The sequence below is a fragment of the Talpa europaea genome, assembly GCF_964194135.1.
Source record: "Talpa europaea genome assembly, chromosome: 12".
Classification (NCBI taxonomy): Eukaryota; Metazoa; Chordata; class Mammalia; order Eulipotyphla; family Talpidae; genus Talpa; species Talpa europaea.
Genome location: NC_140079.1, coordinates 81,698,034 through 81,710,617, shown reverse-complemented (window position 1 = coordinate 81,710,617; position 12,584 = coordinate 81,698,034).

Genomic DNA, 12,584 nt, shown 5'->3' with positions numbered 1-12,584 from the left:
TCTCTGTCCCGCTCTCTACCTCTCTTTCTCTCAGTCTCTTTCTGTCGCTGACTCTCTTTTCTGTCCCCTCCCCCCCAAACACACACACATCCCCAGGTACCCACTTTTCCTCATCCTGTTCTTACTCCCTCTGAATCCATTCACTTCTCCCTCCTCTCACAGCCACCACCCTGGTCCAGACTGACCTCGTCCCCTCCTGGATCACCAGGATGCCCCCACACCACACATACCACAACCAGCCACACCAGCCCTCTTGCTTTTCCTCTGACTTCTGGGGCTTTGCACATACTTCCTCTTCTCTGAAATGCTGTTCTCTTCACCCTGCCTGACTCACTCCTGCTCATCCATCAGGTGTCCACTGGAATGTCATCTCTGGGGCACGGAGCCTTCCCTGACCTGGGCTGAGACACAACTCTAGTCACGACCCTCATCAACCTGAGTTGGAATAACTCTTGGTAGCCTTTTCCTCTTAATCTCGAGCTTCACTAGGGTGGGGAACTTATCTATCTCATTCACCCCTCACCTCCAGCACCTGGTTCATAGCTGACACTCAGTTCTCATTCATTAAGCTCTCCTGCCCCTACTAACTGGTCATGCCTCCTCTCAGTCATTAGAAAACTCACCCAATACTTGTGAGATCCCCTACAAAGCCACTGCAATGATAAAAGCCAAGATACTTGGAAGGCTGCTGGTGGGATCCAAGCATGAACAACCAAGAGGTAGGTCAACCCCCACATATACACACTGCACCATGAAGGCCAAGATGTAAGAAGAGTTTCTCTCTGACTCCCAAGCCCAGGTGTACAGACTAAGCTGTGCATAGAAACAGTGTCTATGTGAATTGTGCCTCTGAGAGTTGTGTCGTGCGCAACTTGAGCAGCTCTATGTGGCAGCCCTGCTAGCTGAGCCCTGTCCCAGGTCTGTGGGCCTGAAAGATTCACACAGGGGTGACTTTTTCAACAGTAGCTGGTGTCCTGAATGTATAAGAGTCTACAGTTCCTATGGTGCCGGTCACTGGGCAGGGTGCATGCATATTCCATTTTGTAGTCCTCTTGACCACCATGTAACACAAGAACTGTTATCACCCCACTGTCCACATGAAGACTCAAGAGATGGAGAAGAGGGCGACTCACCCAGAGACACACAGCTCAGTATAGACAGGGCCTAGAACCACAGCTCCGGCCTTCTTCCACTACAGCCCTACTCAAGCACAGCCAAGAGTGGATGGACCCACTTCTATAAAGTTAAGAAAAAGATAAGCTTGTCTGATAATTACCAGCAATCCAGTGATTATACAGAGACTGTAAATATTGAAACAGGTATTTTTTTAAGATTTATTTATTTTTATACAAGAACTGGGGTACAGGCCAGATGCACAGGAGGGTGAGAGGATTCACCGGAGACAGAGCAGGGAACAGAACAGGCAGACGAACTGAAACACACTGCTCAGGGGAGCAGTAGGTGTAACAGGAGAGGTCTGCTTTGCCATGTGGGATTCTTGCCAGCCAGCCGGGATCGAACCCATGCTGCAGAGGCTATGGACAGCTTCACAGTGCGGTACACAACCGCCTGCGCCACCAGGGAGGCCCTGAAACAGGTGTTTAAATGACAGCTTATACATGAATGGTCGTAGCAGCACTATTCATAACAGCCAAAATCAGGAAGCAACCCAGTTGTCCAACAATGAATGAGTGGATGAATGAGAGGTGGTCTGTCCAAACAATGGAATATTTTTCAAGCATAAAAAGAAGTGAAGCACTGATATCTACTACAATATGGATGAGCATTGGAAACATGATGCTAAGTGAAAGAAACCAGACACAAACAACCTCCTGTTGTAGGAATCCATTTATACAAAATGTCTATAGTAGGCAAATCCATAGAGACAAGAAGTAGATTCTGGGGTGAAGAGGAAAGACTGACTTTTGGGTAAGGGGTCTCCTTTTGGGGTGATGAAAATGTTTTGGAACATTGTGAATATATAAGATGCCCCTGAAATGTACACATTCACAGGTGAGATGTGCCCCAAGGGAGGGGTGATAACAGTGATGGGGAAAAACAGACAGTGATGGGGAAAAACACCTGATGACAGTGTGGGGAAAAACAGCGCAGGGCTAGACCCCAGTCCCTCTTCACAGGGTGCCTAGCCTGCTGGGATGAACATGTAAAAGAAAATCATGGCATTGCCATTGGAGTAGACAGGGACCAGCAAGGATGTAAATGAGTGAAATGGGCCAGGGTAGAATGATTGGAACAGGTAGGAACCATGGCAAACAGGCAAGCACATAATCCATCAAAGAGGGGCAGCTTGGTGCCATGTAGAAAGAAAGTCTTGTCTTGACACATCCTCTGACTGTTCGAGAGAACTATTTCCTCTTCAGGCTGTTGATCTCGTCATTATAAGATGGCTGCCACAGCTCCAGCCTTCACATCTTCACGTGCTGGTACCCAAAGAAAGAAGGGAGGATCTTTCCTTTATCATGGAGGAGCATCTTTCTCAGCAGCCCCCAGTAGTCCTTCCCTTATGTCTGGCCACTACTGAGTCCCTTACCCATCAAGGACTATACACATTACCACTCAAAAACAAAAACCAGGACTGGTGGCTTTGGAGATAAGCAACAGCATTACCACAGAGGAGTTTGTTTAGATAGCTGATTTCCTTGACAAGGTGACATTTGAGCAGAAGCTTCAAGGGAATGGCAGCAAGCTGTTCAAAGATGTGGGGCCAGAGCCGGCAAGCAGTGGAAACAGCCAAGGAGAAAGGCTCTGAGGTCTAACACATTGAAACTTGTCCAAGCAAACTCAAGTGAGATGGAAAAACAGACTGGCTGTATGAAGGGATACATTTTTCCCTCCACCACCGAAGCCTGGGTGCCTACTCAGCTTCTACCACTGGGGGGGGGCGGGTCAACCACCATTGGTTAACCTCTGGGGCTTTTAGGACAGGGAGGGCTTGAGAGGCCTTTGGGGAAGTATGGGTTGGAGCCGGGGGGATATTTTCCAAGAAAAGAGGAAGCAGCTGCAGTGTGAGAAAAGTCAATGGAAGGGAAGAAGAAAATATCTTGACTGTTTTGGTGAAAGACTTGTTTGCTTCATATTATTAAGAAAGTTGCATCTTAGAATTCCTTTTCCAGTTCCCAAACTGTTTCTTGGTTTTGGTCTTTTTTGAGAAACTGCCCTGGATCAAATCTTCAGAGGGGCTGAGAACATCAGTAACCAGAAATCTCTGGGAAGTGCAGAGCAGTCAGGCCCCCAGGCAGCACCAGTGGTGGGCAGAGCCAGTTGTGGGCATTTCTTACAACTGTCCGCCCAGTTACACTGGCAGCTGACAGCAGCGTGGTGGAAGTGTTTACACCACAGGAAATGGCTAGTCATGAATCCAGGCCCTGTCCTTGTGGAGAGCACACCCCTGTCTACATACCCCCGTCTACAGACCCCCTGACGGCAACCACGTGGCTCCTCTCATCTGCTTTTTGGCACACCGGCTTCCTCTCTTTTCCAGTTGTTCCTCTTATACTTGGCTTCATATCCATATGTCTTGCTGTTCAGTGCCCCAGAGCCACCGGCCCAACTGCCCAGGCGGCACCCAAGTCTCTGTGGGGGGATCTGTTTGGACCACCCTGCGTCAGGCCTCTGGTGTGACCAGCTGTGACCCCCCCAGGGGGATTGGGAGATTGGCCATCTTTGGAAAAGAGGTCATGGAGGAGGGCACCCCAGATTCACCTACTCCATAGAGACCCAAGGGCCCTCCTGATGCTATGATTGCAGCTTTCCTCACAGCCTGAGCCTTAGCAGAAGGAAAAAAATCCAAAGGAAACATCAGAGATGCATTTTCGTGGGGAGAGGAAGGGCCCCTCATGGATTGCTGCCCCCTCCATGACCCTTACTTGGCTCACACCTAACTTTTCTTCTGATCCAATTGTTTTGGTGAATTTTTATGCATTTTTTAAAAATTTGTAAACTGAAGGCAGAGGTCACCTTCGCACATGGGGGTCTCTGGGGAGCTGGGCTCAGCTGTGTGCCACTGAGGAGTCAAAGTCCTCTCTCCTGCGGGCCTGGGTCAACATGGGGCTTGGCCTGCCCAGGCAACTGCTGCCCTCCACCCGGGGCAGCCCCGGTCCCCACCCCCGGCAGCGCCTGGCCTCTTGTTATCAGATTGCTGTTGACGAAACAAAGCACCACTGAGGGGGCTGCTGAGGCCCTGCCAGGCAGCCTTCCTAGCTCACATCGATTGTCCATCTCATTCCATTAGCACCTTGCTCGCTGTGCCTCTGTGCACAGCTTCAGGTGAGCAGGGCAAGAACGGGGCTTCCTTTGCCTCAGGGCTCCCGGGCTTCTGACTTCAAAGAAGACCCTCCAAACTAGCTGAAGAGTGGAGAGTGTGCCTACTGTGTGCGGGGACTTTGTCATTTGTGTTATTTCCAAACCAGGCACCCGTCTTCCAGTGGCAAGATCACCCCCATTTACTCCATGGAGAAATTGAGACTCAGAGGGGCTGGCTGCCGGGAAGCAGCAGAACTGAGATTTGAAGGGGGCTGCTTCACAAGCGCCAGGGGCTTCCTTGGCGCAGGCCTGCCTGGGGCACACATCAACCTCTATTCTAGGGGCAGGGGTAAGGTCAGGCAATATCAGCAAGACTGGAGTAGTTAGGTCTCCCAGAGGTGCTGAAGGAGAGGGCAGTATCCCCATGTTCAAGGAGGCTGTGGAGAGTACACAGCTACCCAGAGACCGGTGGGTCTTGGCTCCATCCCCCCACCCCACCCCACCCCCCCACCCACCCACCCCCCCCCCCCCCCCCGTCTCCTCACCTACCATGCCTCCATGCTAACCCTCTCTGAGGCTGCCCAGCACCCCACTCCCTACACTACCAGCGACACAAACAAGGTCTCTGCCCCAGGAACACCTGGGTCTGGGTCCCTGGGTCCCCAGGTCTTATCCCCATCTCTTACCCCACAGGGCCCTGGCCATTGGCAGGAAATGTGGGGTTCATGGGCTTAGGCAGAGCTCAGCCACCTAGGAAGACTGTGGGTGATGGTAGGTGATAAGGGGGCGTGGAGGAGAAAGAGCTTTGAGACTTTTGGCTGTCTGGTTTGTTTGGATACTAAAATTAGCCAATTGTAAATGAGGGGGCTGAGGGCTCACACTCTCTTCTTTCTGTACTGGCTGCTTCGAAACCCCAGGTGCTTGTCTAAAAATTGTATTGAAAGTTTCCGAGCTGGTTGGGGTGACTGGAAATAAATCTCTAGTACAGGAATTTCTCTCTTTCCTATCACATGTCATGATCTGTTCTGATCTTGTTTTGATTAAGTCTGTGTGTCCCCCAACTTGCTGTGTGCCTGAGTGAATGTGTTTGTGGCTGTGGAATTAGGTTGACGTGTGTGTGTGCGTGTGTGTGCGTGTGTGTGCGTGTGTGTGTGTGCGTGTGTGTGTGCGTGTGTGTGTGTGTGCGTGTGTGTGTGTGTGTACTGGGAGGGAGGGAGAGGAAGAAAGGTGCCAAGAGAGGGAGGAGGAGAGAGTCAGAGAGGAGTGAAACACAGACAGGCACAGAGAGGTAAGACCAGGACTGAGGACCACAGCTCCCCCAGAACGCACCCAACTCCTTCCTCCGGGTCTCCTGTAGGGCTGGGGGCAGCATAGACAGCAGGCATCCAGGGACGGCTGTGGCTCATGCGCTGCAGGGGAAGTGTCCTCGGTGACTGTGGGCAAGGAGCTGCTGGATCCCAGGTGTGGGGCCGGGACTACATTTGCAGATGACTTCCCGTAATTCCCCAGGTCTCTATTTCCTCATGGTAAAGTGAAGAAAATTGGCATTTCCAGCTCAGCTCTTGTTAAACTGCTAGTCTCGTGAGGCCAGCATCGCTTGGCTTCTCCAGTTGGATTGGCCCAAATTAAATTTTCAAAACCAAACAAACACACCAATTCCCCCGAAAACCTACCCTTCTTCCCCTCCAGTCATTCGAGCTGGAAGCCTAACAGTCAACCTCAATTCCCAGTTTAACCCAGTGTGCAAAAAAACACACCCAGGGTGGCAAAAGAAACCATACAGTTATCAAAGTATTGAAAAATCAAACTTGTAATCTGGTAATTTATGTGCAGTTTTATGACTGCATCAGAAAACAAGATTCAACAGCAAGATCTAGTGAGGGGCCAACCACTGTCATTATCTCAAGGTCAGGATGAGTGCAAAGGGCATTTCAAATCACCTGTGGCAGCCACAGATACCAGCCTCAGCGTCCGGTTGGTAAGTAGGTCCCAGGGGCTGTGCGCTCACTCCTGTGGTCCATGGCCATCATAATGAGAGGAGTCGCTAACTTTCAATTAGGCAGTAGGAAAAATGAAGATGTCATTGTTTCCAGTCAAATTTCACTGACCTCCCCCAGCCCTGGATTCTATTCACAGACCCATGTCAAGAAGCCTAGATGGAGGGAGCTTTGTGGAACATAAATTGGATTGTGGCCCTTCTCTGCTTTAGACCTTCCTTCTAGAAGTTGCTGGCATGAAATAAGAGTGGCTTGCCTGGTTCCATAGCCCAACCCCATCTAACCCTTCAAGTACTTTCCAGAGCCTTCCTTCCTCCTGCTCGCTGTGCCTGGCCACACTGGCATGGCCCCATTGGTTCCCCAAACTCTTTTCATCTAAAGCCTTTCCAGCTGTTCTTCCTCTGTATGTGCCTCCCTCAGCCTTTCTAACTCTCCAAAAAGATATGTGGACCACCTAAACTCCAGTATCAGTGAAGATAATCTTATTTGGAAATAGGATCTTTGCAGAGGCGGGTAGTTTAAGATGAAATGCAAAGTGTCAGTTCTACAAGATGCTGGAGTCCTAGGAACTAATATATAACACGGTGACAGTGGTTAAAAGTACTGTATTATATGCTTGAAATTTGCTAAGAGGATAGTTCTGAAATTAGATGTTCTCACCACACATAATGGTAACAACTTGAGGTGATAAGTAAGTTAATTAACTTGATAGTGGTGATCTTTTCACAACTTATACATAATCAAAACATCTAATTGTACAGCTCGAATATATACAATTTTAATATGTCAAAGAGCTTTTCTGAACATTAAAAAAAAGATGAAGTTATACTGGATTCCGGGTGGCCGTGCCCAATGACTGGTGTCCTTACAAGAACGGAGAGGGAGACCTGGCTCCCTCTGGCCACACAGTGGGAAGGCATGTGTGGCCCAGGGGAGGGGCTGGGAGGTGTGGCCTTGAGCCAAGAGCTGCCTAGAGCCACTGGAGCAGGAAGAGGCAGGAAGGATCCTCCCTGGACCCTCCTGAGAGAGTGTGGCTCTGCAGACACCTTGATGTCAGGCTTCTGGCCTCCAGAATGCATTTAAGTTGTTTTAAGCCAGTGAGTTGTAGTCCTTTGTTAGGACAGCCCAGGACACTCACACACAGAGTCTAAACCCCAACAGAGCGGTGACACTTTCTTAGTCACAAGCCCGGCACACAGAAGTGCTTACTAAGTGGCTATGGAAAGAATGAATAGTTCTCAAAAACATCAGCCTGTGTCTGGAGGGAAGTGCTGCTGTTGCCCCCTGCAGCACACTCCCCCCTGGGGCTCAGTGCTGACCACCCAGTGCCCAGCCTGCATCATCACTTGGTTTGCAAGTGAGGGGAGCTTGGCCACTCCCAGCCCTTGGGAACCCGTCTTATTCATCCTTCTAACCCCAACCCTAGTGAAGCCTGCAGTCTGCAGGACACATTATGGAGACAGGGGCCCAGGAGGCCAACCCTGCCTCCCAGCCAGGAAGGAGAGAGAAGGCCTGGGGAGCAAAATGCTGGAAGTGTAACCAGCAGTCGCACACTCTGGGCTGAGGGCCCAAGGCAGAGGCCCCTCAGACTTCTTACCAGAGACACTGAGAGTGTGTCTGGCCCTGAGCATTGCTGGGGTGGGCTGTTGGGCCCCTTTGTGGTAAGGGGCCTGCTTCTGTAGAAGCAAACCTTCTAATAATACATGAGCCAGAAGCCTGGCCCAGAACTCACCTTGAGAAAGCCCAGCTCTCCCTATCCTTGGAAGCCCTGCCAGCTTAAAATAAGCTACTCCCCACATTTACCGCCACCTTAGCACCAGGTGAGAGCAAGAAGTTAGCAACTGCAAAGAGCTCATACCAGTCCTGACTGAAGAAGGGCGAGGAGCGGACGGGGCCCTGCGCTGTACATCCGTGCCCCTGGGCTGCGAGGGAAAGGCAGGCCTGTCCTGAGGCTGGAATCCCAACAGGACTCCCACCCAGTAGGCCGGGTGACTTTTGCAAGACCAACTTCCTGCAGAGGGGGAACAGGATGGCCCTCAGACTAGGGATGTTACATCATGACAATTCTTCCCATCCCCCAAGCCCCTCCTCATAGCTCTTAATGTTTCAGAGAAGTTGGGAGGGGGTATGGGGAAGGCTGGGTACCCAGAGCCTGAAGTCTGGAGAAGGGGCCAGTTGGCAGGGTGTGTACGTCAGGAAAAATCTAAGTTTGGCATATTGATACAGAAGGGAAAGCATTAAATATCTCCATTAATCTGGCATATGCTGTTCACACGTCATTATTGTTATCAGCCACCAGGATTTATAGTCCTTGTCTGCCGGAATTATCAACTACTATATCTTTTGAAAGATTTTCTTTTCCTTTTCTTTCTTCTTTTTTTGGTTTTGTGTGTGTACATGCACATCAGTTTCAGCAAGTGAATTTCTAGGCTGAGGAAGACTTCTAGTGCCCTCTAGTGGCGGGAAGGGTTTCACTGTGCTCGCTGTGTGTTTAGTGTGTGCATGTGTGTTTTTAGTGTGTGCGTGTTTGTTTGCATGTGCATGTGTGTGTTTATGTGGGTATTTTCTGTGCTCGAGTATTTGTGTGCATGCATATGTTTGGAGTGCACAGATGTGTTGGTGTGTATGTCTCTGTGTGTTTGAGCCAGGGTGAAAATTTGTGTGCATTTACATGCGAACGCATTTGTGTGTGTCTCAGCATTTCCAACTGTGAAATGGGTAGATCTGTATAAGACCGGGAAACACCACCATATGTATCATTCTGGCCACATACAAGCACAATCATAGTATAAATCAGTGCAAGGGAAGGATGACTAGTCTAGTGATAGCATGGCTCTAAGGAGGAAGAGACGTGGAGAGGGTTGGGGTGGGGTGCAGGGGGAGAAGGCCTTCAATAACATCTGTCATGGGCTATTTCTTTCATAAAATTCAGAGAAAGCAATGCATAGGAAATAGAATTCAATGGAGCTGGAAGGCAGGTTCACTCAGCAGGTTCTTCTCTCCCCTCCAAAGCTTTCTGAAGTCCTGCATTATTTCATGAGAAGAAAGTTAATGGAGTGAGGACACTAAAATCCCTCTGAGGGCTGTAGCTGGGAGGAAGATTCAAAGTGTCTAGTCCAGTGCCAGGCATTCATTTGATTCCCATTCTGCCTCATCTCTGCCACCTGCTGCCCAGTACCCACAACCCTGACCTATGCCAGATTGTCCCCATCAAAACTCAGCTGCCCTCTGCCCCTCCCCAGCCCAGGAGAGCCACCCTGAGCAGCTCCTCCCTGCAAGATCCCGCCATTGTGAGCAGGTTTGCTTCGTTTAAAGTCTGCACATTTGAGTGACCACCTGCTCTGTCCATCTCTAGAGACCTGCACCCAAGACAATTAGTCACAGGTTCAGGCTAAGGAGTATTTTCCAACATACAACATGCAAGTGATTTTAGGGAGGGGCACAAGTTTTTTAAATAATATCTCTACAATGACATATATGTAATATATATGAATAATATCAACACAGAGACATGTGTATCATAGATACATATAACATAAGAACCTAAGATGTGTTGGAGATATTTATTTCTGTGTCATTGTCTATCTTTGGCAGGCAATGCTGGGTTCTCGTAAGTCATGAAAAGGCCAAGTTTTCTTTTATAATCAGTTTATGTTGAAGAACAGGTGACTTGACTAAAAGAAAGATGAAGTTGGGGTCAGATGCTAATCAAGACCCTTTGTGCCTGGGAGGATCTTGAGTGAGGCTGATGTCCTGCCAGTGCCTGCCCCAGGCCACACCATCTGCACTTTATATACAAAGGGATCGTCTGTGCATCCACAATTGTGATGCTGGAATTTGAGGTTTGAAAGATAGAGGGCAAGACACCTGACCTCCTTTCTATCTGATGACACAAAAACAAACTATGTTTTTCCATCCTCGTCATCCTATGGGGCCCACAGGCCCAACTGCTAGTCATCCAGGTCCATGTCCCCGTGACCCAGATTGGTTCCAGCTCTTCTGTTTGCTTGCTGTGTGACCTCAGGCAAATGCCTGCCCCTTTCTGGCCCTCCATCTTTCAATCAAAGGTGGGAGCTGATTTCTAATGGTTTCTTGGGGCACCACAGCACCGACAAGTCAGGGTTCCCTCTCCTGCCCACTCTCTCTTTCATGCACGTGTCCTACATCTAAACTAACAGCTTTGGGCCTCCCCAGTGGCGCAGTGGTTGAGCGCTGGGTTGCGAAGCTGCAGCGCCGGTTCAATCCCCGGCTGCTCCCCGAACACCTGAGGAGGGTCCCACATGGTGCGCAGACCTCTCCTGCCGCCCGCTGCTCCCCTCAGCAGTGTACTTTGGTCCTTCTGCCTGCTCTGCTCCCCGCTCTGGCTCTGGTGAATTCTCTCACCCTCCTGTGCTTCTGACTGTACCCAGTGCTTGTATAAATAAATAAATAAATGTTTAAAAAAAAAAAAAAAGAAAAATCTTTTTAAAAAAAATAAAAATAAAAAAAAATAAACTAACAGCTTTACTTGACAGATCCAGGCAGCAGGAAACGGTCTCTCTCTGAAGTGGATGAATTTATGCCTCACATATCAGTCTCAGCCCAATCAACCCATCTTAGCTTGCTGAGGTGGCTCCACTGGTACCCTGGGGCCTGCAGGGCATTCTGGGAGCTGGACCAGCCCCGAGGCCCCAAGGGTGCTCTGCTGGGCAGTGGGAGTGCTGGGGTGGGAGGAACCCTCAGGAGCCAGGCCACCATCCCCACTCTACTAACAGGGACCTGTTGCCTGCAGTTGAGGCAACCTGTCCAGGGTAAACAGGAAACCCGCTGGAATGGCCTAGGTGACCATCTAGAAGCTCTGCGGGGGGGCCATAGAGTGGGGAAAACAAAGAAAAATCTGGGTTTTGCTCCTGGTCTCCAGGCAGGTTTGGGTGAGGCCTCAGCTTCTCCCTGCTCCTCCTCTCTACCCACTCTGTGCAACCTCAGAGCACACACTCCACCTGACCTCTGCTCCCAGGATGCCTGTGCCCCCGACCCCCCGGAAGCCATGAGCCATGAGCAGCATCTGGGAAGTTTCGAGAACCACAGCCCCTACAGACTTGGCTTCTACCTTGAGCCACACACTGAAAAACTCCACCTAGTGAATCCTCAGGACACCCTGGACATAGGCGCTCTCATCTTCCCCAACATTAGAAGAGAAAACTGAGACTCAGAGAGGAAAGTGGTGTTGGGAGCAGGCCAGCCTCACCCCGTGGTGTTGACCCTGATGAAGCACCCAGAACCTATGTGTGCTGTGCACTCCTGGCTGGGAGGAAATGCCACACAGATGCCCACAGGAAGCATGTCCCATGCTCAGCGGCCCTGGAAATGCTGTATCTGTGTGGAAATAAGAGCAGCAGGGAGAGGGGAGTTGGGGACTCCTGAAGAGCCCCAAAATCATAAATCCTCCCCTCCCTCAACATCTCTAGCACACCTGGTCCTAGCACCTGGTGGGGCCTCCAGTTCCTACAAAGGGGAGGAGTGGGGACCCTGCCTTTGTGGAGTCTACTAGAGGCTTACACCTGAGCCAGGTAGGAATGCCTAGACAGGGACAAGGCTCAGAAAGGTGGTTCAACTTGCCCAAAGTCCCAGGCCTGGCAAGACCCTGAAACTTTAGGGAGCACCTGCCACCATGGGGTGGCACCATTCCCTCCTATAAGATTTGGTCACAGCCCCCAGGACCCACCAAAACAGCCCCCATCCTAGGGTTGGGCCTACCTCAGGCCAGGCACAGCCCCACCCCCCATTGTGGGTTGGGATATAAATTAAAATTCAATTTCATTAAGCCAGTGAGCAATCAATCCCTGGCTCCAGCTAACAAAGCCGGGCAGGGGGCCTCTGCTTCCTCCCAGCTGTAATTCACTCGGCCTCCCCCGCTCTTGTTCACAAACTGCTAGAGCTGCACTTTCCGCCCAAATTTATGGTGCTGGCAGCGTCTGGGGCCTGAGTTACAGCTGCAGGTTTGATGGGGGACTGCATTATTCTGCATCTAATCCTCACGCCCTGACAGCCAGGGAAGGGCCTGTTGTTCTCCAGAGCTGGGCATTGTTCTCCGACCATCCAGGCTCTGATGAAGGACCAGGATCTTGGGTGCAGACTGGGAGACACCCACCCCCAGGTATAGACCCCCCCCATCAGAGTGCTCAAGCCACACTGGTGCTAACACACCTATCCGTCTATCTATAAAGGAGGGATGATGGAATCCCATTCCACAGACCAGCACACTGAGGCCCCAAGAGTGTGCACAACCTGCCTAGGAGATGCCAGCCTCCACACCACGCTAGCTAACAGCAGGGCTCATGTTTA